This window comes from Zosterops lateralis (assembly GCF_965231275.1).
Source record: "Zosterops lateralis genome assembly, chromosome: 1".
NCBI classification, from domain to species: domain Eukaryota; kingdom Metazoa; phylum Chordata; class Aves; order Passeriformes; family Zosteropidae; genus Zosterops; species Zosterops lateralis.
In genome coordinates, this window is record NC_139762.1 from 78,658,260 (window position 1) to 78,664,763 (window position 6,504).

Here is a 6,504-nt window from a genome sequence, read left to right on the forward strand (position 1 = left end):
AGGAAGGCTGAACTTATCCTTAAGATATTTTGAACTAGAATAGAGCAGAGAGATCCCTAAAGCAGAGATCCTTTGGAGGGCTGTAGCACTAGGATTGAGTCTCTGGGCAGCAGCTTACTTCTTTTTTTTTTTTTTTTTAAACATAAAGTAAATATAGCTCACATTACTGAGTGTGAAAAGGAGTATAACGGAATACTTATGTTTTATTTTTCTGGAGCTCTTCATCCTATACTGAGGAAGGGGGTAAATTAATATTACTGTCATCTTTAGGGGAAATTTACCTCCAATTCTGTTATCAAATTGCCAAAGGATCAAGCATAAGATAGCAAAGATATCCCAGCAAATATAGCCCAGGAAGTATCTTCAGGTCCTTTACATGAAGTATATTGTTGTGCTCCAGGACATCCATGTAGTGTCTGAACAAAGATTTTATTTACAGACACAGTTTGGTGTGGGCAGTGAAACGCACTTGTTACTAATTTGACGTTTTCTGCAGGCCTTGTCATTCTCCACATAAAACCAAAGCATTCCTGTCTTAGGCTGCAATGCAAGATGGAACCAAAAGTGTGTATTCTATTACCATCTGTTAAAACCAGGTGGGGCAATGTTCTTGATCTCTTCCGTGACCCATCCTCCCTCCAGGGGAATATCTTCTGTTAATGGGGCATTGAGTCTCACTGCATGACCAGTAAAATTACATCATCCCATTGTGAGATGCTCCACACAGTGGGAAGAGCCAAACTTTCCGACCTGGATAAAACCTGAAATTCAGAACAGCCGAGCAGCCTGTTTCCACTGGATTCCCAGAGGAAGACTGGACCCATCTCACCACAACTGGACCTTCAGAGGGAAAATACACCCTTTTACAGCATCATTGCTCAACAGAACCACATGTTACTCGAGGAGGACTTAATTGGGCTGCTCCCAACACCAACAGGGTGTCTGTAAATGTTTTCCTTTTTGTTTGTTTATTTGTTTGCTTTTTTCGTACTACTACATTTTCGTTTTCATTTTCATAGTAAAGAACTGTTATTCCTATTCCCATATCTTTGCTTGAGAGCCCCTTAATTTCAAAATTACAATAATTCAGAGGGAAGGAGTTTACATTCTCAATTTCAAGGGATGCTCCTACCTTCCTTAGTAGATACCTGTCTTTTCAAACCAAGACAGTTCCACAATTCTGTCTCAAACATTAATGCCTCTTCTGGGTTGTTGTTTGTTTGTTTGTTTTGGGTTTGTTGGTTTGATTTGGTTTTTTGTTGTTGTTTGTTTGTTTTTTGGGGTTTTTTTGCTTTTTTCAGTTACAGGTTTCTGGGCTTATCATTCTCATCTAAAAGAGAATAAGCATATGTATTTACCTACAAATAGTTACTGTACCCTGTCCCATCTCTCACTTTAGTTTTAGAAGTTGCTGCAAACCTTTATGGGTAGAAGAGAGGCAGCTACCATGCCCAGATAATAAGGAAATATTCCCTTTGAGACAAGTTTAATTTGAAAGCTGTTGGGTTATTGGGATGAAGAACATCAAACAAAAAGAAACAACGTCAAAATAATAAAAATAATAAAAGTATTATGGTTCCACAGGTACTTTTCCAGGAGGTCTTCACTTTGGGTGTTTGTACATTGTGTGACTAAATGTGTGGACAAATTCTAAAGACAAAATCCTCATTGCTACATGCAGTTGATATTTCTAGAACCTTCTGAAACAAATGTGCAAAGCCCTTTCAGATAGAATAACTTTATGAAAAGAAGAAGCTTCAGGATGTTTCTGCCATTTGTTTACTGTTCTCATCTGCAAACATTTGGAGCTGCCAGATTCAGATGCTCTTATCTGATCATCTGTTCTTAGGTCTTAACCACCTGCTTCTTGCTGAACACCAGCTCACAAAGAAGGAGTTCAGTCTGGTCACAGAGCTCACATCTACATCTACAGTGTTCAGTACAGACAAATTGCTCTGGAACAAGGCTTGCAGAGTCTTTTAGAAAGACTCGAAAAACTTTTTGATCTCTACGCTTCCTGAGAAGCTTTTCCAATTTAAAGATTTTTATTACTTTCTTAAGTCTTCCAGGTAAGGAGTCTACTTGTAACTTAAGAATGATTTACTGAGCCTGAACAGTGTGGCAGTCCAGGAGCCTGCAGTATTTGAAATGTAAGGAATGCAAAGACATAAAAAATGCTAGCAATTCTGTAACATTGGAGCAAATCCTTTCTATCCCTCATCATGGTACATTCTTTTTGCCTAGGATGAGTGGTACAGTAGTAGTGGGCTTCTGTTTCTCTTTGCCTTTGGGAAAACTAGTCATCTGTGGTGATTATCTACTCTGGCAATACGTAACCTGTTGGGATTTTTGTATTACTCTTCTGATGTTTAATGGTTTTGGGTTCTTTTGCTCTGGCTTTGGGGCTATTTTTGTGTGGATGTGTTTGGTTTTGATGTTGTGCTTTTTTCCTCTGGATTCTTCATTTGTCTCTCTGAATTTTCAGGTATTTCTTTTTGACTACCAGTGTCAGATAATTTTTCTATCTAAGGCCTATCTTTACTAGAATCAATCAATCATAAACACCCAGGTCCAAACCTAATCTGTGATCTCCTTGCTCAGATCATAGAATAAGCTAAACAACATTTATTGTCCTGATTTGTGCTATCACATCAAGAGCATGCAAATGTGGTTGTCATTAGCTGACCTTAATTTACCCAGTCCAAGTTTCTGTAGATATTTACACGGAAGGCCCCATGGTAACACAAATCATCTGGAGATACACAGCCAACTTATGTGTTTGGTGTGTTTTGTATGTGCTGCTGTCAGGCTTAAGAACAGCCATAGTCCCTGATGGTTTGTAGCCAGACGTGCATAGGGAAGAGTTCATAGGCTTTGGAGCATCCCAGACCTAAAACCCTGTCAGTTTTTGGTGCTCCCCTACTCATCTTACTGGCTGACAACACTGCCTGTCAAATCTGTCACTGCATCTCAGGCCAACCTTGCATTTAGGGATGGATTTTGCCTTGAAGTGTGGAAAATGCTCATTTACATGTCAGCTAAAACCCAGGACTTTTTGGAATAAACAGATAGATCTCATTGCAGTTGCTGGATGTAGAGACAGAGGAATGCCAGGCAGAAATGGATTTTTTTATAATTTTCTTTTTACAAAGTCCTCTTGCAAGACTGATACACATGCTAAGCCTTGTGTTAATATTTGAAATACAAGGAGGAATTGATAATCACATTATGGGAAAAATTAGAAGACTGAAGATGAACCTTAAAATGAGTGAGTGCTATCTGTTCAGTTTACCTAGGAAAAAGTTAAAGATGATTTAATCATGTTCTATTAGGAAAATCAATACATGCTATTTGGCCTTTTGGTCAAACAGAAGAAGGTGTATCAGGATTCACTGACAGGTAAAAGTAGCCAGACAGCTGAAAAAAGGCATAGGCTTTTAAAAGTATGGATAATACCCTAGAAGTTTTCCCCTCGTTTTCCCCAAAAACTGTTAAAGAAAAAAAAAAATAAATAAAGGGTGAACTCTATAGTCTTGACTGAAATTGGAAGTGCAGGAAGAGAAGAGACTCCACTCAAAGGCTGCAGGTTTTAATGCTTGGCAAGAAACTGGGAATTTCTAATTGGTGGCAGCATTTCAGAGGAAACATTTGCTTTGTTACTAAATTAAATGCATCTAGGGCACTGAAATTATCTACAACCATAATTCCTTTTTTTTAATCAGCTTCAAAAATATAGCTGTCATGAAACCACTCTGCTTATATCTATGCATTTTTCTATTAATAGTCCACATTTGTGAGTCACAAAGGTACAGTCAACATACTGGCATTAATTTATGTAATAAAGTCTTAATCAAAACCAGTATTTTATGCACTTAATTGTACTGGAATTTTATTCAGGTTTATGTCTTTTTTTTGAAAAGGACAATAAGATAAATAGGCTGGTGGCTTTCCACACAAATGGTGTTCTCTTTTCTTTTTATTTAAATCATATATCTTACTTCCTTTCCCTCTTCTTGCATTTCCAGAGTGCTGGGCTGCTAGCAGCTGTAACTCAAGCAGCCCAAATTTGATCCTAAATCATTCTGAATCATTCCGTGCAGTATACTCTGGAGCTCTAGATGAGTTACACTTGCTGGACCTAATGTTACAACTATCTTTTCTGACTAGTGCTGCTGAGAATTGCATTTTTAAAGCCACTCTCACAGTCTGATAAAATGTCTTTCATCCCTTTTACAGATATGCCTGTAATAACATTTCTAGTTTGAATTATCACACCTTTTTTTTTTTTTTTTTCCTGCCTTTCAAAGAGCAGTTCTATGTAGAAAGGCAGGACCTCTGGAGCTTCCCAGAACAGAACTAAAATCTTGTGTAGCTTGCATGGTTCTTGAAAAAACCAAACCAATGTGATCTGCTCACATCTTTTGTTATCCCCTCATGGATGCATTGTGCTACTAAACTGGATAGAGCATCCATGGTGGCTACTGAACAGTTTTGCTCGTGTTCCCATGACTTTGGTAGAAGCTCAAAGAAATGTCTCAGTTCCAGGTATCTCTGCCTGCAGCTTTCCTGAGTTGTGCTCACACCACATGTTGTGAAGAAATTCACCTTGTTGGGTTTGCTCAGCCCATAAGTTTGATTCCCATTTTTCTCCTTACTTAGAAAATGTGTTGAGGTTTGGATGTCTGTTGTTGAGGACTCCCAAGCTCCCATGCTCCAAGCTAACCTGTGAAGGCTAATGAGGGGGTTAAATGTTTCCCTGAATATACCTCTGGGGACCCTGAAGACAGAGATGTGGCCCAATGATGGACTTTTCACAGCCTGTGAAACAAAAGCATGTGGCGTCACTCATGTCTCATTCAGAACTTTTAACAGAAGGTGCTGAAGTGTTTTCATCCCTGCTATAGCAGCAACAGAAGCACTGAAAATGCCAAATGTGGGGACCCAACCAGCAAATAAGAGGAAGCCTTAAGGGAAGCCATCAATACAGGAAAGGCAAGAAACACCTCTGCTCTTCTGGAGAACCCTCACAGCGGTGAAGTCCTCTATTTGGAAGGGACAGCTGAGAGCAGCTTCAATTATAGTAGGCATGGTCTATTCATGTGTCATGTTTTAGGCTGCAGGGGAGAAGAGCTGCAAGTACACTTTCTGTGGATATTACCCTGGGAAATTTTCACATCTCCAGTCACAGACTGGCAGTTCAGACTAAAAAATATCCATGGACTTGGTAAGTCTTCTGCCATGAATTTGCTTACTTCTCCTAGCCATACCTCCTGTCTTTTCCATACCTCCTGTTGCCCTTAGGTCATTGCTTGACCTCCCATGTATATCCCGTGCGAGATCCAGAATCACTCCAGGATTGATTTTAATCCCTTACCTTCTGAGTCTCTTCCTTCAGACCCTTTTGCTCTGTTCTAATCCATGTCCTGTAGAAATGCAGGCACGTTATTAGCACATTAAAGAATGAAAGAAGACAACAAAAACATAGATTTTACTTTAATTTTTGCCATTTTTCCCCTTCCAGTAGCATGGATGCTATATGAAGCTGAACAAATGTTTATAAAATTGGTAATTAACATGTAACATAGCAACTGTTTTAGAATTTATTTATCCCAAGCCAGCATCAGAGCTGGTACACCCTAGAAGGGGAAGACTTCAGCCTTCAGTGAAGGATTCCCACTGAAGCATAGAGAGGCAGTGAGAAAACACCAGATTCTGACTGCACAACCCCCCCCACTCTGGTCATTGCCTCACTGATGGCACTGAGCATGAGCAACCTGTGGTGATAACAAGGGAGAGGAGTCTGGAGTGAAGTTGAGCCTGGAAAAGGGGTGGGGTGTTTTTTCCCTAAGCATTTAATGTTTGTCCTTTTTTAAATTTCCCAATACCTAAATCTGTAATTAAATACTAATGCTAATTGCCAATAAATTAAGTTAAATTCCCCAACTCAAGTCTGTTTTGCCATGACAGTGCATGAGAAGTGATTTATTTCCCTGTCTTTATCATAGCCTGAAATCTTTCTTGGTCTTCTTCTTCCTGGTTTTGACCCCATCCTGCTGGTGTGGGAGTGAGAGTGAGTGAGTACCTGTGTGAATTCTTGGCTGTTGGGGAACAGCCCACCACTGCAGGTAAGTGTGACAATCAAAGAATTGCCAGTAGAACAGAGATTACTGAACTGATGTTTCTGATGCTTGGAAGCCATCTAAAAGATAGCTAAAAATACCTTCATAACTAAATGTTGTATTTATCATCTGAAACTCAAAAGATGATAATTTTCAATATTTTTAAGATTACAGAATGGTTTGGTTTGCACAAGTTTATTCAACTTAGTTGCCTCTCCATTTCAGTAAAGCGTTGGATATGGCCAAAGGCTTCACTAAGAGAGGAAGATGTTTTGGTTAATTTGCCTCCTAAGGCATTTAACCTCAGAATTATGCAAAACTGGGGTATGTCAGAAGATGAACGCATCTGGGACCCATTCTATTTCTCTAATGCTTTTCATTTTTC